Genomic DNA, 22,674 nt, shown 5'->3' with positions numbered 1-22,674 from the left:
GTTAGAGAAAACAATGTTCATGCCATCAGGTTGGAGGCTACCCAGACGGAATTACAAGGTGTTCCTGGCACCCTTGTAATTTTCTAGAACTCTAACAGAACCTATTATCAACAAATCACCTGCAGTACCACAGGAAATACATACTGTACTACTGTTAGACTAAATTCTAGAGTGCCTACCATATTATTCCATGCCCACAATTTGTAAGTCTGATCACCTGGCTGTATTTCAACTCCCCGGGTATTGGCAGAGACTGAAGAGTGCAGCAACAGTAGCGGGGACCAAGAAGGTATGGATAAGGGAAGCACAGGAGTGCTTATAGGACTATGTTGGATCCGTGGACTGGACTGTATTCAGGGAGTCTGGATGAGAATGCCTCAGTTGTTACTGACTTCAGTAAAACCTGTGTGGATGAGTGTGTACTGTCAAAAACCGACTGTACATTCCAGAACCAAAAGCCATGGATGAACCAGGAGGTTTGTAGTCTGCTGAGAGCTAGATTTGTGGCATTTAAGTCTGGTGACCAAGGTCTCTACAAGAAGACCAGGTATGATCTGTGGGGGGCTATTTCAAAAGCCAAGAACAATTGCAAGAGAGATTAGAGGTGATATCAGATGCACATCAACTCTAGTAAGGTTGCAGGCCATTACATTTTACAAAGCAAAACCCAATATCATGAATGGCAGCGATGCTTCACTACCAGACGAGCTCAACACCTTCTATGCTCACTTTGAAAGGGAGAATAAAACCACAGCTATGAGGATCCCTACAGCACCCAGTGTCCCTGTGATGTCTGTCTCAGACGCTGACGTCAGGCTGTCCTTCAAAAGGGTGAGCCCTCACAAGGCAGCAGAGCCCAATGGAGTACCAGGTCAGGCCCTGAAAATCTGTGATTACCTGCAAGGTTGGAGATATGACACCACTCAGCTAACTGGTATATCTCACTCCTGTGTGCTGCTTCAAATGCCAACAATGGTGGCATCATCAGCATATTTATAAGTGGCATTTGAGCTATGCCTAGCCACACAGTCATTGGTGTAGAGAGAGTAGAGCATAGATAGGTACATAGAACTTAGAAAAATAGAGGGCTGTGCACTAGGGAAATTTTAGGCAGTATCCAGAGTAAGTTACAATGTTGGTACAATAACGCGGGCCAAAGAGCCTGTAATGTGCTATAAATTACGATGTTCTATGACATTCAAAGACATTTTCAATCTCTCACAGCTAAAGTCAAAAGTTTCCATGTGCTTCAGAAGGGCAACAATTATACCAGTGCCCAAGAAGAGCAGAGTGAACTGCCTTAACAACTATTGTCCAGTAGCTCTCACATCTATGGTGACAAATGCTTTGAGACATTGCTCATGGCTAGGACCAACATCTGTTTAAGAAACAGTCTGGACCCAGTGCAATTTCCTATCACCACAATAGGAACACAGCAGATGCAAACTCAATGGCTGTCCACGCAGCTTTGGATCACCTAGACAGTACAAACACCTATGTCAGCAGATGCTGGAAATTCAAGCAACACACACACAAAGTGCTGGTGGAACACAGTAGGTAAGGTAGCATCTATAGGAAGAAGTATAGTCGATGCTCCGGGCCGAGGCCCTTTGTCAGGACTAACTGAAAGAAAAGATAGTAAGAGATATGAAAGTGGGAGGGGGAGGGGGGGATGCTGTAAAAGTAGGCACAAAGCTGTGGATTTGAATAGGACGTAAGGGATGTCTTACCTTACTTGTTCACAACTGGTCGACAGGTGTTCAAACAGGTACATGCAATGTCTTGATTCTGCCTTAATTTAGACTGCAGCACCTGAAAACTCAATAGAAAGTTCGAGGGACACTGTAAACAAAGAGACAATAGCAATTGTTTTTACAGGAAATCTTGAATCTTCACTGTGGAAAGCCTTCCTTTAACCAAAATACAAAACATCCCAGGGCCATTGGAAGACTCACAGGCTGGATATCACTCTTGTTTCTGGGACACAACAAGAAAGGTGCCAATGGCAAAAACCTGTATTTGGAAGCTTTGGTGGTTTCTGGTTATGTCAACTAACCGTGTCATGGATGAGCTCTCTCTGAGCTACAGAAGAAGTAGTTTCCAACTCAAAGAACACACCTGATTGTTAACATGAGTAAATTTGCAGATCCTGGAAATCCAAAGCAGCACACACAAAATGCTGGAGGAACTCAGTAAGTCAGGCAGCATCTGTGGAAAAGAGTAAACAGTCGATATTTCAGGCTGAGACACTTCTTCAGGACCAACAAGGAAGGAGAAAGATGCCACTATAAAAAGTTGGGTGAGGGGGAAAGAGACGAGCTAGAAAGTGATAGGTGAAGCCAGGTGGGAGGGAAAGGTCAAGGGCTGCAGAAGAAAGAATCTGATAGGAGAGGAGAGTGGATAATAGAAGAAAGGGAAGGAGAAGTAAACAGGGGGAAGTAATAAGCAGGTGAGAAAAAGTGCAAGGTTAGAGTGATGAATAGAGTGATGGATGGGGAAAGAGAAATCATTATTCATGTATTGAGGTTGGAAGGCGTCCAGGTGGAGTATAAGGTGCAGGTGGCCTATACTCAACTACTTGGGGTTGTAGAGTCAACAGTATACAAGAAATGTGTCCACACACCCTCAAAATTCCACAATTAGATCTGGTAGCACAAAGTTAAAACTCTAAAATAGCCCAGTCAGAAATTAACCTTGACTAGAAAGAACAGAAGCGTAAACTTCCAGGAAAAGTAATTTATAGATTATTTACTGGTTTGCTTAGAAAATGTAATCATTGTTCATTGAAATGTCCCCTACAGTATGATGCGAACTCTAGTCTTTGTTGCTCAGATAGCTTGAAATGTCACCATAAATAATATACAACACAACAAGCAAAGAAAATTAAACAGTCTAAAGCACTGATGTCATTGAATATTAGCTTTTCATTCTTTCTTCACCCCAATACTCACTGACACAGAGTTACAAAGCCTTAGGGCTATTAGTTACGCTGCACAAATTTCAAAACCAGTGACTGGAGAAAAATAGCATCAAGGATTTCTCCTGATATGTTGCTGAGGCTTGAACAGCATGACTCTCAAGCCATATTTGCTCAATTTAAGCACATCCTTGTAGAAGCTAACTTATTAAATTATACTTTTACACACAAAGCCAAGAATTGTAGATATATGTCCCTGTGAATAGTAGATATAGGGCCCCTTAAACTGTAGATAAAAAACCTCGCAAATTGTAGAAATACGACCCCACGAATTGTACATATATAACCTCACAAATTTCTACAGATGTACCGTGGAGAGCATTCTAACTGACCGGGGTGGGGCGACTATTGCACAGAATCAAAATAAGCTGCAAGAAGTTGTAATCTTAGTCAGCTTCATCATGGCAACTAGCCTCCCAAGTATCCAGGACATCTTTAAGGTGTGATGCCTCAAAAAGATGGCATCCATTATTAATCAACCAGGTCATGCCTTGTTCTTATTGCTACCATTACGAAGGAGGTACAGGAGCCTGAAGGCACACACTCAACAATTCAGGAACAGCTTCTTCCCCTCTACCATCCAATCTCTGAATGGACATTGAATACAGGAATACTACCTCACTACTTTCATTTTGCTCTTCTGCACTACTTTTAAAAATTAACCTTTTTAATATATAAATATATACATACTTAGTAAAATTCACTGTTTTTATTGTTAGGTATGCAATGTACTGCAGCTGCATAACAACAAATTTCTCAGCATATGCTGGTGATACAAAAGCTGATGCTGATTCTCTTCAGTCTATGTGCTCATGTGACCTGGTCCTCTTTGGGCAGAAGGACTGGGGGACTGGGTTTGAAGGGTTAAACTCTAGCTTGTTGCTATACCCTTTTTCCAGTCTCTTACTGTGAGTATATGACAAAGATAAGGCTTACATAAGACAGTACTACCATTCCAACAGAGCTGCAGATGTTTTTTTTGGAATTTGGACATGGACAATAACGTTAACTCAACTCAACACTGTACCCAATCTCAGAGTTCTGTGCATTTCATTTATTGTTATAAAGGTGGGTGGTAAAACAATTCAATGTAAGGCATGTGTCCATAAGAGTGGCACTATTGATTCACTGGAAAGTACCACTGTGTTGCCTTTATGGCAGTTATTTAGTTTATAATATTTTCGCTTTAGTAAGTCATTTGTGAGCATTCTAGTTAAAGTTAGGATTGTTTAAAGTAAATTCGTTGTCTGTGATATATCGCGGCATGTGATGACGTCACATCCGGTTTCGCCGCGTCCTGTGGGAAAATACTGGTTTGGAGAAATGGGAAGGTGGAGGCTGACATGTGCGAGTCCAGCGCAAGAAAAGTTGTCTTCTACGCATTAGAAACATAGTGAGGCAACGCCGTAAGTTCATGAGATAGTCGATATGTTGAATTAAAATGTTAACGCCGATTCCGTTAAAAGTAACAACGGTCAATGAGGTTTATGTTTTCGTTAGTTAAAGAGTTGCGGATAGTTTGTGTTGAAGTGTATTTAAAGCAGTCAATGGCGTAGGTAGATTCTGACTGTATGCTGCACTTTAATGTAATGTAGTTGTTGTAGTTTTACTTTTGCAAGTATTTACGATGTACATGTAATATCAAGAAGGAAACAAATGCTGTACAAATCTTGTATTGTTTTATCAACAGTTTTCACCATATGTTAATGTGGAAGACTGAACAGTAAACGGTTAATCTTACTGCGACCCTATCTTCATTAACAACGGTTTACCTCGGTGTTTAGTTCAGCGTTATCTCACACGCTGAGCGAGAATTATCAGGTGTTTCAATTGCTATAATGACAACTCGATCCAACATCAAGTCGTTGCCATCCAGCGACAGGGGCAGTAGGGCATCATCAAGTAAGGCGCAAGAGCTAAAGCAGAATCCGCCAAGGTGCAAGTGCGCTACGCCAAACGAGAAGCAAAATTGAAAATGGAAGCGGCTGCCAGAGAAGCCCAAAACCAGTTGGAAAGGGCAAGGATAGCGGCAGAGTTAGAAGTGCTGACGCTGGAACGAGAAGAAGAAGCTGCCAGGGTAGAAGCAGAGTTCATAGAAGATGCTGAAGAAATGCACAATCTGGTTGACGTAAAATCTACTTCAGAAAAGACCAGATTGGAACGCACAAGCGACTATGTCCAATCTCAAACAGACTGGAAGATTCATTCTTCCACTCCATACTTATACGATAATGCCCCATGTCATGAGGAGCCTCAGAGAGGCCCAATTGCATCACATCCATCCGAGGAAGACAATTTACCCTTGCAACTCCGCGATGAAGTCAAGAATGAAAGGGATCATGACAAGTACTTCTTGACACCAAACTTACCAGATTTGGGGAGAAGAGAGGTAAAGGCTGAATTCAGAACAGCAAAGTCCATAACAGAGGTACGCCCTCGGTCATATACCCGCCGACATACTTCCCCAGGCCACATGCCACTTGCAATTGAACCCCTGGCACAGTATTTAGCACAACAAGATCTCGTCACTTCGGGACTATACCAGTTTGATGATAAACCTGAAAATTACCGTGCATGGTACTCCACAGTCACCAACGCTATCGAAGGAGTCCAGCTCAGAGCAACCCAAGAGTTGGCTCTTATGGCGAAATGGCTGGGGAAAGAATCATGCAAACAGGTGAGACGCATACGTTCAGTGTACATCAACAAACCCGAGCTAGCCTTAAGCAAAGCATGGGAGAGACTTCGGGAGGGCTATGCAGCCCCCGAAATTATTGAAGTGGTACTATACTGACGTCTAATGTGTCAGCCAAGGACCACATTAAGTTAAGGGAGCTCGGAGATTTACTCATGGAGATTCAAGGCGCCAAAGAAGATGGTTACTCAACTTGTCTAGTATACCTAGTCCTAGATACTCCATCCAGGATTAGACAAATCGTGGACAAACTTCCATTTGGGCTGCAGGACAGGTGGGTGTCTGTTGCCTCAGAGTACAAAGAAGATCACAATGGTCGATTTCCTCCCTTTGAGCATTTCACTAGGTTTGTGTGCAGGGAGGCGGAGAAGCGAAACGACCCTAGCCTCATGGGTCCAGGAAGCAGTACAATTTACACCAAGCCAGATAAATCCTCTTCGAATAACTTCAACATTAATAAACCAGTCTCAGTGCTTAAGACTAAAGTCTTTACAACTAACCACAACCCTAGCAAGAATTGTCCATTGCATAACAAACCCCACCCCCTCAGAAAATGCAGAACGTTTAGGGAAAAACCCCTTGAAGAGAGAATGGTCCTTCTCAAGGAGAAAAGAATATGTTGCTGTTCCTCGACCTCTCACTTTGCTAGAGAGTGTACGATCGCCGTGAAGTGTCCGGAATGTAATAGCACTAATCACGATGGGGCCATGCATCCCGGCCCGTTACCGCAAACCTACAATGCTCCTTCACCCCCACAACAGGACGGCGGGGAGGGAGAGGCTCACTCCAGGACAACCGTTGTCAGCTCGAGCTGTACAGAAATTTGCGGTCAAGCTCCGTCAAGCCGTTCTTGTTCAAAGATCTGCCTCACTAAGGTGTACCCTAAAGGAGCCAAAGACAAGGCCATCAAAGCCTATGTAATTCTGGATGATCAGAGCAATTGCTCACTAGTCAGTCCAGAGTTCTTTAAATTGTTCAACATTGGGAGTGAACAGTTCCCATACTACCTTAGAACTTGCTCAGGCAACATGGAAACTTATGGAAGGAAGGCAGAAGGCTTCCAGCTCGAGTCCCTGGATGGTAAAGTCATCATCTGTCTCCCTCCATTCTTAGAGTGCAATGAAATTTTGAATAACCGCACTGAGATCCCGACGCCAAGTGTGGTGCTACACCAGCCACATCTCCACCACATCGCCAAACACATCCCAGAACTGGATCCAAAAGCAGAAATACTCCTGCTATTAGGAAGAGATGTTCTTTGGGTGCACAAGGTTAGGCAGCAGGTCAATGGACCACATGACGCCCCCTTTGCGCAATGCCTGGATCTGGGCTGGGTGGTGATAGGAGAGGAGTGCCCTGGTAACATACACAAACCGACGATTAGCACACTCAAGACCAATGAGCTAGAGAGTGGCCGCCATTCAATTTTTCAACCCCGCACAAGTGTCACGTGTATTAAGGAAGCACAACAAGGCGTTAACAAATGTAAAGTAACTAACGAGACGCTGGGTCAGTCAGTCTTCGCTCAAACTGAGCTTGATAATAAACTTGCTCCATCAGATCAAGATGCCATTTTCTTAAAAACAAAGGACACCAAGGTCTTCAGAGATGAAGCAAATAATTGGGTCGCCCCACTACCTTTCAGAGAACCACGCCAGTGCTTGCCAAACAACAAAGAGCAGGCAGTCAAGTGGTTCACGCCCTTGCAAAAAACCCTGAAAAGGAAACCTGAGATGCAGCAACGCACCTGATTGACCCACAAGGTACTGTGCACCCTAATGGCAGAGGTCACAGCCATTATAAATGCACGACCACTTCTACCCGTGTCTCCCGACCTGGAAAACCCCTTTATACTCTCGCCATCAATGCTCCTTATGCAGAAGGCAGGACCTCCCCCTCCACCAGGGGACTTCTCTGATAAGGATTTGTACTTAAAGCAATGGAGACAGGTCCAGGCTCTGGCAAATCGGTTCTGGTCTCGTTGGAGACAGGAATATCTACCTTTGTTGCAACACAGACAAAAGTGGACAGAACCCTGCAGGAATCTTCAAGTTGGAGATTTAGTCCTGCTCAGGGGCAAGCAATTGCCCGCAACTGCTGGCCAATGGCCAGAATCACTGCTACATTCCCTAGTAGGGATGGACATGTCAGGAAGGTTGAGTTGAAAACTACCGACCAAGGTGATGTGAAAATATACCAAAGGCCAGTTACAGAAGTCATTCTACTTCTACCTAAGGACTGATTTAGAGACTGGCGTTTTGTATTATGTTCATTGTGACCTTACGAAGGTCAAGTGGGGAGTGTGTTGCCTTTATGGCAGTTATTTAGTTTATAATATTTTCGCTTTAGTAAGTCATTTGTTAGCATTCTAGTTAAAGTTAGGATTGTTTAAAGTAAATTCATTGTCTGTGATATATCACGGCATGCGATGACGTCACATTCGATTTTGCGCGTCCTGTGGGAAAATACCGGTTTGGAGAAACAGGAAGGTGGGGGCTGACATGTGTGAGTCCAGCGCAAGAAAAGTTGTCTTTCTATGCACTAGGAACATAGTGAAGCAACACTGTAAGTCATGAGATAGTCGATATGTTGAATTAAAATGTTAACGCCGATTCCGTTAAAATTAACGATGGTCGATAAGGTTTATGTTTTCGTTAGTTAAAGAGTTGTGGATAGTTTGTGTTGAAGTGTATTTAAAGCAGTCAATGGCGTAGGTAGATTCTGACTGTATGCTGCACTTTAATGTAATGTAGTTGTTGTAGTTTTACTTTTGCAAGTATTTACGATGTACATGTAGTATCAAGAAGGAAACAAATGCTGTACAAATCTTGTATTGTTTTATCAACAGTTTTCACCATACGTTAATGTGGAAGAGTGAACAGTAAACGGTTTATCTTACTGTGACCCTGTCTTCATTAACAACGGTTTACCTCGGTGTTTAGTTCAGCGTTATCTCACATGCCGAGCGAGAACACTACAACCACTCTTCATCGGTGTGTGAAGGAAAATATAATGGTTGGTACTGTGGCCTTGTCCAGTGGATGGTTTCAGGCAAGGGGGTGTTAGAAGCTCCATTAAGAATAAGAGGAAGAAGAAAAGTTTGGACCTTGGAGATCTGATTGGAATGAGGGAAGCTTGGAGAAAGTGAAGGAATACCGTGGGGGGTGGGGAGGGGAGAGGTAGAAATGGAATTACACCAGGACAGCTAACTCTGCCCTTTGGGTGGGAATGAAATAGAGGATGGAAAATGAAAACTGATCAGGGTGGTATGGGGCATCCGGGAGTTCTAAGACTGGGATGAATATAGGCAAACCTGAGTTCTGCACCGGGGTGGACCTTGGGGAAATCAGGTAGTGGGTACCCGAGAGCAATGGAGGGATGAGTGACATGAAGTCATGGGAGTTAGAGTTCCAACTTGGAGTACCATTAATTAAATCTGCTTGTCCCAGGAGTGATACTGCTTCAAAGAACTTTGTTTTACCACTATATGTTGGGAATTCAGTATTCAAAGAAAACAAATCTTCTAGTACGATTCGTGTAAGAAGTAGAAATACAAGTTGCTTGTTTCTAGCATGTACAATACCAAAAGTAAATTATTTTAATTGTCCAGTGACGTTATAATCTTTTGGACATTGTTCTATTGTGTGCAGTTTTGATTGGAGCAGATTGGTGCTGTGGCCCACAGTCAACAAACGATACGGTGCTGGATTGAACTGAACTGAATTTTCCTGGACTGCTTCAATGACTTGTGGTATGATGTTTTATATTTGGTGTTCTTCACTTTTTTTTGTGACATTTGCGCGATTTGTTTTTTATGTGTTGGGGTTTTGTTGTTTTTCTTTGAATGGGTTCTATGGTTTTCTTTGTTTCCTGGCTGTCTGTGGGAAGATGAATCTCAAGGTTGTATTCTTCATGCATACTTTGATAGTAAATGTACTGTACATTGAATCCTTGAATTGCTGAATCTTCTATTTATAATTTTTCTGACATTACTTTTCCCGGATTGAACTCAATGAACCATGTGATACATTTTCCCCAAAGGAGATATATTAAGTGATTACAGCATTACCTTAATGCATTACTTGAATATTCTACTACTCGCATAATTTACAGTCAACAGCTCCGAATTACAACAGAGTCAAGCTTATACAGAACATACTCCACCTCCTGTGGCACCCATTGGTCCCAGAGGTTTTCAAATGTACCCATGGATGCCACCTGCTCCTTCTCCAGGGAAGATAGTCAGGGGCATAGCTTCACAAAAGGGATAGGCAATTTGCTCAGGCAGAAACCTCACGTGCATGCCACCTAGGGCCATGAATAGTCATCTTGGCCAAGTCCTGCAGCAAAGCCACCAGGAATCTCCCTAGTGACTCCCTCCCCTCTATCCATAGGGAAGTCAAGGAGCAATTAGCAATGTTCTGTTTAATGACAGATTCTCAGACATTATAATATCCTGCTATTCACTTGACCATAGGTCAATGACGTGTGGTAAAGTCTTGTCGCCAGTTTTGTCATCTTTCAGTCTTTCTCTTTGTCTTGATTTGTCTCTGATATTCAGAAGCATCAAAATAAAAAAATATTTGAAGGAGTTTTAAACATTTGATAATCAGTTGAAACTATTGATACACCTAACAATAATGTAAAATATTGTATCACACACAAATACAATAGTTTCTCCTTAACTTCCATCCGTGCAGTCTTAAAGACTCCTCTCTAACTTGTTGCAGGATCTGAGAATAGATTTCCTAACACAAGTACTGCATAATGCTGTTGAGCTTCTGTTCCAACATTATACTCCTAAAGATTCCGGCAGTGAGCTGCAGCCAATAAATAACTGGTGAGTTCAGACTGTAGGTTTGTAATATCGGCATAAACACTTGGCAGAATGCAGCAAAATCTAGGCCAACCTTAACATTGCCCTTATACAACCTGAGAAAAATCCTTCCAGTGAAAAAAAGATCTTAATTTCATAAGAAGTAAGTTCCCATATAAACAATTTAAATTAAATATCACTGCAGCAACTTATATTCTAAACCAAGGCTTCAGAAACTTTTTTATGCCCCATGGACCATTAACTGAGGGGTCTGTGAAACCCCCCCCCCCCCCAGGTTGGGAGCTCCTGTTCTAAACCCATGTAGTTAGATGAAGGTTAGATTGCCGCCCCAGTTCCAAACAAGAGGCTGTGATTTCAAAGCATGCAAAATATCTTTTCAGAGCTTTACACTCCTTCCCACCTCAGTACGGTGACAATAGAATAGCAGAAATTACAAACAAGATTATGTTACACTTCTGAAGCATGAGAAAGTTATTCAGTCAATTATGAATACTAAATTATATCAACTGGAAAATGCTACAGATGTTGCAAAATTGAAATAAAAAGTATTTTTAGTGTTTCCTGCTTTTTTTTTTGGTTAAATGCACAATTACTTTATTGGTGATTAAAGAGCTGGGAATCCAAGTGGCATCCAAGCCAATGGCAAATCAAAACTACATACATCATGTTTTATCAGAAACTAATAAATCTTTATGATTAGAATCCGATTTTCTCTAACAAACATAGGTTTTGCCATGAAGTTGATATTGGCATCTGGATCATTGCCACTTTGGTTTCTACTTATTCAATTAATTGCAATAAAATAAATCCTTTTCTAAGAGCTTGTGTTCGGTTCCTCCTGTCAATAAACCAGCAACTTTCCATCTTAGTATCTTCTCACTTACTTTCCCTATGCTGGTAACAGTACATTTCACTTGCATTGTGTTTTCTACCCCAATTTTCACTCATTTTCATCTTCTACTTGTTTAGGTTGTTCCCCTCTCCTACCTTTATCCCCTCAGTACACAGAGAGAGTGAGGTACTAGATCTCCTGTTAAGGAATGAGATAATGCCAATGACCAAGGTTCATGCAGGACAGAGGTTCCCTACTCTTTTTATGCCTTGGACCCCTTTCCATTAACCAAGGGACCCTTGGACCCCAGGTTGAGATCCTCTGGTGTTGGGGAACACTTTGCATCCAGTGATCATAATGCTACTAGATTCAAGCTTATTACTGAAGAGGATAGGTCTGGTCCCTGGATTGAGATTCTAGCTTGGAGAACAGCCAGTTTTGATGTTATCAGAAAAGATTTCAAAGTGTGGTTTCGAATAGTTGCTATCGGCAGAGGTGTACTTAGTAAAAGAGAGGACTTCAAAAGGGAAATTTTGACAGTGAAAAGTTGCATGTTGCTGTCAGAATAAAAGGAAAGGATAATATATTTATGGAACCTTGGTTTTTGAGAGATTTTGAGAGACTGGATAAGCAAAATAAAGTTTATAGCAGGTAGAGGCAGGTAGGAACAAATGAGGAATTGAGGAGTTTAAGAAATGCAAGAGAATCAGGAGGGCTAAAAGAAGGCATCAGGTTGTTCTAGTAGACAAAATGAAGGTGATTTCTAAGGACTTCTGCAGATATATTTATGTTTTTATTTATTGAGACATGAATGGAATAGACCTTCTTCGAGCCATGCTGCCCAGCAAGCCCCCAATCTAACTCTAGTCAGGGGACAATTTACAAAGACCAATTAACCTTCCAACCAGAATGTCTTTAGACAGTGGGAGAAAACTGGAACATCCAGTGCAATCCCACGTGGTCACGGAAAGAATGTACAAATTCCTTCCGGGCAGTGGCAGGAATTGAACCTGTGTCACCTGTACTGTAAATTGTTGTGGTATGCTACCATGCTGCCCCAAAGAGCAAAAGGTTAGCATGGTACAAAATTGTTCTTCTTGAAGAAGAGAAGGGTAATCTATCCTTGGAGCCAAAAAAAAATAGTGGAGGTCTTGAAAGGATTTTTTGCATCTGTACTTAGTCAGGAGATGTAAACTATAGATAAAAGGAAATGCAGCAGTGAGGCCATGGACCCGATATAGATTACAGAGAAGGTGGTATTTGCTGTCTTGAGGCAAATTAGGTTGGCTAAATCCCAGTGTCTGATGATGTGTTCCTTTGGATCCTGTGGGAGGCTAATGCAGAAATCGCAGGGACCCTAGCAGAGATATTTAAAAACATGTTGTCCCGTTGTTTAAGAAAGGCTCTAAAAACTTGCTGAAAAATTTAGGCCAGTGAGCCTGACATCAGTAGTGAACAAGCTATTGGAAGATGTTCTAAAGGACTGGATATATGAATATTTAGATAGACAGGGACAGATTAAGGATAGTGCATGGCTTTGTGTGTAGTATGTCACATCTAACAAATCCTACAGAGTTTTGAGAGGAAAACTGAAGAAGGCAAGGCAGTGGATGTTGTCTATATGGATTATAGCAAGGGCTTTGATAAGGTCCCATGTGGGATGTTGGTCAAGAAGATTCAGTACTTGCCATTCAGGATGAAGTATTAAATTGAATTAGATATTGGCTTTGTGGGCAAAGCTAGAGAGCAGTAGTAGATGATCGACTGTCTGACTGGAGGCTTGTGACAAGTGGTGAGCCACAGGGATCAGTGCTGGGTCTATTGTTGTTTGTCATCTATATTAATGATCTGAATGATTAAGTGCACCAGCAAATTTACGATGACACCAAGATTGGGGGCATAGTAGACAGCGATGAAGACTGTGGAAGTTTGTAGTCGGATATGGACCAGCCGGAAGAATGGTCTGGAAATGGCAGATGGAATTTAATGCAGTCAAATGTGAGGTGCTACACTTCGGGAGGACAAACCAGGGTAGGTCTTACACATTAAGCAGTAGGGCACTGAGGAGTGTGGTCGAACAAAGGCATCTAGGAATACAGATCCATCATTCTTTGAAAGAAGCATCCTAGGTAGATAGAGTTGTAAAGGGAATTTTTGGCATGTTAGTCTTCATATTTCAAAGTTCTGAGTACAAGAGATGGGATGTTATGCTGAAGTTGTTTTAAGACATTGGTTAGGTTTAATATGGAGTAGTGTGTGCAGTTTTGGTCACCTACCTACAGGAAAGATGTAAATAAAATTGTAAGTGTGCAGAGAGTATTTAGAAGAATGTTGCTGGGACTTAAAGACCTGGGTTATATGGAAATGTAGTATAGCGGGACTTCATTCCACAATATGCAGATGATTGAAGGGAAATTTGATAGAAGTATACAAAATTATGAGGGGTATAGATAGGGTAAATGCAAGCAAGCTTTTTCAACTGAGGTTGGGTGAGATTACAACTAGAGGTCTTGGGTTAAAGGTGAAAGATGAAATGCTTATTCAGATATTTATTTATTTATTGGGATTCAGTGCGGAATAGACTCTTCTTGCCTCTCAAACTGTGTCTCCCAGTAATCCCCCCAATTTAATCCTTGTCTAACCTTGACACCATCAATCTGTTGGTGGGTTAAGTGGTCAGTTTAAATTGTCCTATGATTAGACTATAGTTAAATCAGGAGTTTGTTGAGCAGCCCAGCTTGAAGGTTGGAAGGACCTATTCCCTTTTCAGTAATTTATTTTTAATTGAAGTTCATCATCAAACAAACATTTTCATAAGATATATTTCAGATACTATACATATATATCATATAGTCATATTTGCCACAAATCTCCACTTAATATTTATCTGAGGTATACACTTATAAGAAAGAGAGGAAAGAAAGAACAAGCAAAAGGAGAAAACTATGTACAAGTAGGGAGTGATCTTTTTTTTACAACATCTTCATTGATTTGTGAGAATAAAATCAGGCCTATGAGGTATTATGTAATTAAACCATTTTTTCCAGTATGAATCAAATTGTTCCAACTTATGATTAATGAACGCTGTTACCTTCTCCATTTTGTAAACGTCCATTGTAATTTCTATCCATGCATTTAAAGTTGGGCACTCCTGGACCTATTCTGTGTGGTATCGCAATAAGTAAATTAATTAATTCATTAATAATTTTATTCCATTAAATCACGGGTTTGAATAACTTTCTTTCAAATAAAAGAACAAAATTAATTGCTCACTGTTTATGCCCCTGATGATGGAAGTGATTTCCCTCCTACCTGAGCAATTGGCCACAAAGTATCACTTCATGCTCTGGTAAGCAACGAGGGCACCGAGAGGCACATTTGGTAATGGGTTCACATTAGGTAATGAGCTCATATTAACCAGTGATGCAACATCATGATCAGAAATTGCTGTGGGTAGTGCACACCAGCCTTTCCACAGAAAACAAAATTCTCATTATCAGACTCCATCTGTCTCATTAAAAGATCTGAGTGTGGGACTGGTTCCTAACAAAATCTTGGCAAGCATCTTTAGGTCATCTCTATGGAAACTCAAGGCTACACCTTGTGTTTGGAATGAAGCACAACTGATATCCTTCTCTTTAATATTTCAAAGGCCCATAACATTTTGAACTTGTATTCATTAACCACTTGTGAATATTATCATTTAAAACGGAATATAGGACAAGACAGAGTTACCTTTATGAAGGTATCTCGGTCTAGTGAAGCCAATGCAAGATTTTGTTTCCACCTTTTCTGACTTAACCAGATCAAATATCTTTACCTATTTGAAATTGTGGTGTTTTTTCATGCTCTGATCATTTGTAACAAATTACTATATTGCTGATGCTTCTGTTTTCATTTACAAAAGTAAAAATAATACCTAAATTGAAACATAATGCTGCACCCTTCTGAAAAACAAAGCCTGGCTATACGTCTACTCCTCCTTAGATGAAGAGATGTTGCCCCACCCATCCATGCTTAATGGTTCTATTATTATTGTATGTTTATTTTTGCACTGTATTAATTTTTTTATTTTGGTTTGGTTTTTTTTATTTGTAGTGTTGTAGAAAATGCATTAAAAAAACAATTAAAAAAACAAAGCCAATTACATACATTTTTAAGGTAAGCTTAAAGATAAAAATAACTGAATACATGGCTCCTCTGTAGACAGAGTTAATTGCACCGAGTTCATAAGAATTCAGGTCACAATGACCCCACCTGCTCCCTTCATATCACCTCCATGAACAAGGCACAGTAGTGCCTCCACTTTCTAAGGAGATTGAGGCAAGTGACACCCCCCCCCAACCCACACCATCTTAAATGCATTTTACAGGAGCACCAGTGACAGTGTCCTGACCAGCTGCATCTCCATCTAATATGGGAGCAGCAGAGAATTGGACCAGAGTCCCTAGAAAGGACTGTGAGAGCAGCTGAGAGGTTAGTAAGGGTCTCTCTACCATCCATCAGGGACATTTAACAGAAGCACTGCACACGCAGGGCTCTTAGTATTATTAAGGATCACACCCATCCATCCAACATCCTCTTTGACTTCCTATCATCAGGCAAAAGACTCCGATGCATAAAAACAAGAATAGTCAGGATAGGAAACAGTTTCTTCCCTAAAGCCATTAGCCTTCTGAACTCACTGATGCATCACATTCAAAGTGTCACTGGTTAATCTGTTCTGTACCTTACAATATTTAATTTATGTACTTTAGTTTATTTATGAATCATTTATCTGTAATTTTTATCCTTACTTTCCTAAGTTATTGTTATGTGTATTATGTGTACTACTATGCTTTACACCCTGATTCAGAGACACGTTGTCTCATTTGATGGTATATATGTATATAGTTGAATGACAATAGACTTGACGATTTATTTGTTACATGTGCATTGAAACTGGAAGCTGAGAACACTGCCAAAGATGAAGGACCTTCATCGCTGCCTTAACACCAGCGGTGTAATGGGCAAAGGAAAGAGACGTTGAAACCCATAGTGAAATGCTTCATTTCTGCCAATTACCAGCACGGTCCGAGGATGAGCTGGTGGCAGCCCACAAGTGTTGCTATGCTTCTGGTGCCAACATAGCATGCCCACAACTTGCTAACCCTAACCTGGTTTGGAATGTGTGAGGAAACCCACAGAATCAAGGAGAGAACATACAAACATCTTGCAGACAATGGTGAGAATTGAAGGCAGTTATCTCACAGGAAAATCCCAAATCCACAAGGTGATAATGATCAATGATTGATCATTGATTTTTACTGAAATATCAGCCGCCAAGAATAATTCCTCTGGTCTTCTTTGCAATGGGATGTTATATGTTCAACTGAGGTAGAGATCTAAATATGTTGAAGAAAATCAGAGGTACCAGCAGATCCCTTGCTGATGGAAGGTGAAAGGTTGGGCTGTTGCACTTTTAAAAGCGATGCTTTAAGCAACAGCTCAGAAGTAAAAGTAACCAGCAAGCAAATCGGGCAATCAACAGAGCAAGGAAATCAGGGGCAAGCATTGTCCAGTGATGGTTTTAATGTGCACCTAAGAGGGACACTCGTTCACAACCTGCTTTCTAATGAAGAATTGTTAAGGATGTCTTCTTTGTGGTAACTACTGGTCAGATTGTAATGAGACCATGTTCCCATGAATACAGTTAAGGCTTCTTGTCCCTCCTCATTTTGGCAGTTTTCCTTTAAGTTTTTCCTAAAATGGCAATTGTGAAAGATGGAACATTGCTCTTGTTGCATCCTGGGGGGTGGGGGGGGGGGAATGTATGGGTAGGTGGTTTGAGTTTTGGGCAAGAAATCTGTAAATATGGTACCTGAAACACAATCTGCAAATCAGCCTGATTAGCATAGAAAGCCCAAAGAATGGTTTGCAGATAAAACTATGTGTGACTAAAACACTATTTAGAAATTTAAAGATCCTGATTCTGGGGACTGGGCTGTAGGGATTATCAAATATTCAAAGATTTGAAGATTCAAGGTACATTTATTATTAAAGTACATATGCAGTTTACAACTCTGAGATTTGTCTTCCTAAAGGCAACCATGAAACAAAGAGCACCATGAAACCCAAAGAAAAGCATCAAACCCAACCTCAGCATTGTGCAAAGGGCAAAAAAAAGAGTCCGAGCGTATTCCGATCAGCTCAGTTTAGTTCAACCGAGTGCTGTGCCGTTCATTACCTGCAGGCCACCCCAATCAAAATTGAACAAAATACCAACAAAAAAGGACCAACTAGTAACCAGAAAAACATCATGACATGAACTACAGAGTCCACCATACAGTTACATAGAACAGAAACAAGTCCCTTTCCATCATCACGTTCAACTGATGCTTTTGCCATCTATCTACACTAATCCCATTTGCCTGTATTTAGGGCCATGCCATTCAATACCTTGCCTGTTTATGTGTCTGCCTTACTAGCTCTTAAATGTATTAATTGTGTCTGAATCCAACAGCTGTGTCCTAGCTGTGTTGATATGCAAGCCAGGACAGTATGAAATGAAAACCTTCCTATTTAAAAAAAATCTTTCAGATGCCCTTTAAAACGCCTTCCTTTAATCTTAAACTGATGTCTTCCTGCTTTTGTAGTGTAGTGTGTGTGGGTGTAGCCTCGATAGACCATGGATTTGCGCTTTGGAAAGTTTCCAGGACGCAAGCCTTGGCAAGGTTTTTATTTTAAAATGGAAGACCAACAATTGCCTAAGCTGCAAGTCTCCCCTCTCCAAGTCACAGATGTTGTCCAAGGGAAGGGCATTAGGACCCATACAGCTTGGTACCGCTGTCGTTGCAGAGCAATGTGTGGTTTTAAGTGCCTTGCTCAAGGACACAACACACAGCCTCAGCCAAGGCTTGAACTAGCGACCTTCAGATCACTAGACGAACACCTTAACCACTTGGCCATGCGTCAACATGCTTATGTAGGGAGCTTAGAAATGTATGGAAGGTGAGATTTGGGAGTAAATCATGTCTCTTTTTCCAAGCCCAGAATCACTATCTTAAAAACACTTACTTATTTCCCACAAGTTACCTCCACCACTCTGCAGCCACCAGGCTTCCTGAAGCTGGGAACACTTCTGGCAGAGTTTCTTCTTCTTGAAAAGTTTAATGGTGGTTGGCAGACCCTCACAAGGTGCACTACCATCACCTACTGAGTTGTAGTATGGAGGAAAGATACTAAACTCATCACATATTATCAAAAAGTCTAATGCTTTTCAGAAAGTCAAACATATAATTATATACATTACAATGGCACTGATATCCTAACAAACTTTCCATGTTAAACTGTCTGTCCCAAAGATCTCAATTCAGCAATTTTTGACAAGTGCTCTCCCTACAAATGCCTGTATCATGTATATTAATTCTAAATAAGGAATTATTTAACATAATATGTAAACGTGTAAGATGCCTGTCAAAGCAAAGTAATAGAAGCCGTTTAAATCATGTGCAGATCTCTCTCCTTAAGGAGTTAACTGCCAATTCCACTCCTGGGCTAATGGCTTGGTTAGCAACCTCCAATTAAACCTCATTGGTTAGAAGGGAGTTAGCATTAGGTTTCAAGTTTTTAACAGTTTATCCTATTTTAATGCAGCCTTGTATTTGTTGAGGTTATATTCAGCTCCATTTATCTTCTGACTCTACTACGAAGAAGATTTTGATGCACTCTGAGGGCAGTGTATAGTGAATGCCAGGCATGCATCATATAGGATGCACATTTAACGTAAACATTAATAAATCATTTGCTAATAAGGTACACATTTTGATAACATGCATGTGGATCTTTTGTCAATGTTTGGTGGACAATTAGCTATGATCAACCAAATATTTGGAAGGACCTGTCTCGGAAGGATCACTTCACAAAAGCCATCCAAATACATTGAACATAGAGTAGTACATAACAGCAGAGACCATTCAGCCCACAATGTTTTACTGGCCTTTTAACCTACTCCAAATCAATCTAGCCCTTCCCTCCTGCATAGCTCTCTATTTTTCTTACATCCATGTGCCTATCTAAAAGTCTCATAAATGTCTTTAATTTATCTGCCTCCCCCATTACTCCTGTCAGCGTGTTCCACACACCTCCACTCTCTACATAACAAAACCTACCTCTCGTGTCCCCACTATACTTTCTCCCTCTCTTATTAGCTATTGCCACCATGTAAAATACCTATAATTTTATGCATCTATCAGAGGGGAATTGTCATAATTACATCAAGATGCTTATTTTTACTGGGTCAAGAACTTTAATATTGCTTGCCATTTCCTCATTTCTCTTTATTCAAAGTTCAAAGTACATTTATTGTCAAAGTATGAAGACTTATGCAACCTTAAGATTCATCTCCTGCAGGCAGCCACAAATCAAAGAAACCCGAAAGAACACAGTGTAAAAGAAATAGTGCAAATTTTAAAAGCAAGTATTCATATGAGATTCTAGTATATCAACTTAAAATGCTCAATTCATGAATTCAGAGCTTTGGGAAATTGTTTCAATTGGTATTGTGTAAATATGGAGGCAGGGTCAAGGCAGAGCTGGGAGATTCAACAAGTCTGTTGTTAAGAAATATCAGTAGAAGGTGTAATCGAAACAAACGAAAAATGTTCATAAACATCCATAATTAATTCCATGTGTTCAGGCAATTGATTTCAATCCAAAAAATGTTATTGCATCTTACTTGTCAGAAGCTCCTTGTTATCTTGCTTGTACCATGAGGTAATTATAGGGAAACAACAAAAGATTCTCTTAGAACATTAATGGAGGATGGTCAGAAATTAATTGTAGGGTGCTCTCCTTATTTTGTATTTAAGAGCAATGAAATCTGGGTTGTTCTGCCAGGCTTAGGTATGTATGTAATTGTTGATTCATAAATATGGTTAACTTTGCAGTGAAACATACTCTTTCAGTTCTTGGTGGCAAGGCCTAATGTAAACGAGTAGGTTATAGAAGCCAGGTTGCTGTGACTTTAAGTGCCAACTCAATTACCCGGTGCATGGTTTATAATTGAAAGGGAATATCAGTACATGAGAGATAGTAGATGTTCTGATGCTGCAATAAATGCAGAGGTCAGGTTTCATGCTGCAGCTGTTGCAATTCCATCCTGATCTAATGTATGTCTTTTGTTATTATGTGACAAATGCACTAACGATTAAACAGTGCCAATTTATTTCAAAGGTTCAAAGGTACAATTTAATGTCAGAGAAATGTATACAATATACATCCTGAAATGCTTTTTCTTCACAACCATCCTCAAAAACAGAGGAGTGCCCCAAAGAATGAACGACAGTTAAATGTTAGAACCCCAAAGTCCCCCCCCCAGCTCCCCCCTCCTGCGTGTAAGCGACAACCAGCAACAACCCCCCGTGTCCCCATCGGCACCACCACCGAGCATTCATGCATGAACAAAGCAACAGCAAAGACACAGACTTGCAATTACCCCAAAGACTTCCCATTTCATCTGGTATTCGATATACCATAGGTTCTCTCTCTCTAATAAGGAAGAAAGAGGTGTCTCTATTTCCTCAGAGAATGGGGAGACATAACAAACAGCTCACTGGTTTACAATGTCAAAAGTTCGCCATGTCACTTTTTTTGAGTTCTGTACCCAAAAGACTGGACACACTGCTGCAAATATTCCAGCTCCCCCGACGTCACACGGGTCTCTCGTTGTGACTCCGACCCTCGATCTGCTTGTCTCCAGACCCCTGAGATCCAGGCTTCCAAATCTGAGCTGGACTCTTGGGCGAAGTCTTTGGCATGCCGAACAACAATGGTTGGTTGTGAAACCCCAAGAGTGGGTCCCATTCCCACAAAGCATTGTAGTCAGCATGTAACTCCAGGTCAGGGTTGTCAAAAGAACCCTGAAAGGGAAAAACAGAGATATTAAAGATGGAAATAGAGTTACTTCCAAAGATGCAAGCAAAGGACTCACCATTGGTGCCATTAACCCTCCTAAGCTTTACTGGTTAATTTTATAATTAATTGAGATACATCAGGGAACAGGCTTTTCAGCCCACAATACAGCTTCCTCCAACTTATCCCCATTGTAATTTACAATTTACGCTGGAACAATTTACAATGACCAATTAACCCACCAACTGGTATGTCTTTGGACCATAAGAGGAAACCAGAGCACGCGGAGGTGTTACGTACCCCGTAACTGGGTGTCTTACCAGCAAAGTTAGAAATGTCTGTTGGAGTCTGGTACTATTTTCAAAACAGTGTTTATTAGTAAAATATATGAATCAATATCAACAATGCAAATATACAGATAATACACATTAGCAATAAGTAAACCTAAAAAGTGTGGATATAATAATAATCAATAATAAACAAGCTTTATCGATGTCTAGAGGATAATGAAGTATCATGGGAAAGTATAAAGTTCAGTTCAGTTCATACAGGCTGAGGTAGTTGTTGGCCGATGTGTTGTAATTGTAGGAGAGAGGGAGAGAGAGAGAGAGAGAGAGAGAGAGAGAGATCAAACAGTGACAGCCAGTCCAACCTTCCTTTACGTTCTTGATCCGTCAATGTGTTTTTGTGGCCATTCAGGCATGACCCCTCTGTCCTTTAGCTAGACCGTTCTTCTATGGTGGACTTGTCACCCAGGCAAGGGTGGACACACACATAAGCTCCCACCGTCCCTGCTATAAACACTGTGAGTTCAAATTGACCGATCCTTCGTTCGGTCTCCAATGCCCCACACCTTCTCGTGGGTTCCAACACTTAAACAGTGCTCACTAGTGTGTCTCTTGGTGCGTCTGAGGGGTGTCTCCCCAGACCTCGTTTTTATCCCTACTCATGGGGTCTCAGGTGTCAATCAGTTTCGAATGGCTTAGGCCATCAAACCAGCCCACACCGGCTGTCCACTGAGGAATTTTAATGAACAGAGTAGTACCAAGTAAACAGCCCTCTCCGGAGCCGTAAGTCTTACAGAAGTCATAATATGGTCTCTCTCCCCCGGTGTTATCTCACCCTTGTCTGAAGCAAATGTTCCAGTCCCAGTATGTTTTGTTCCATCTCTTTCTCTCTCATTAGCAGCCTGGCAACAGTAACAGTTTGTAATTCTCCCAGGGGAGGGGGACATGGGCAACCCTGCACCTTTCTGCCCATCAGAGCCGTTCATCCTTCGTAACAGAGGAAACACACGCGGTCACAGGGAGAACAAACAGGCAGTGGCAGGCTTTGAACCCAGGTTGCTGGTACTGCAAAACGTTGTGCTAACCACTATGCTATCTAAGAGAAGTTTGCAATGTATGGTTTCTTCAGTTTGATTCTGATCAGGACCTGGCCTC

The sequence above is a fragment of the Hypanus sabinus genome, chromosome 8 (assembly GCF_030144855.1).
Source record: "Hypanus sabinus isolate sHypSab1 chromosome 8, sHypSab1.hap1, whole genome shotgun sequence".
Lineage (NCBI taxonomy): Eukaryota > Metazoa > Chordata > Chondrichthyes > Myliobatiformes > Dasyatidae > Hypanus > Hypanus sabinus.
Note: the sequence above shows the minus strand (reverse complement) of the source record.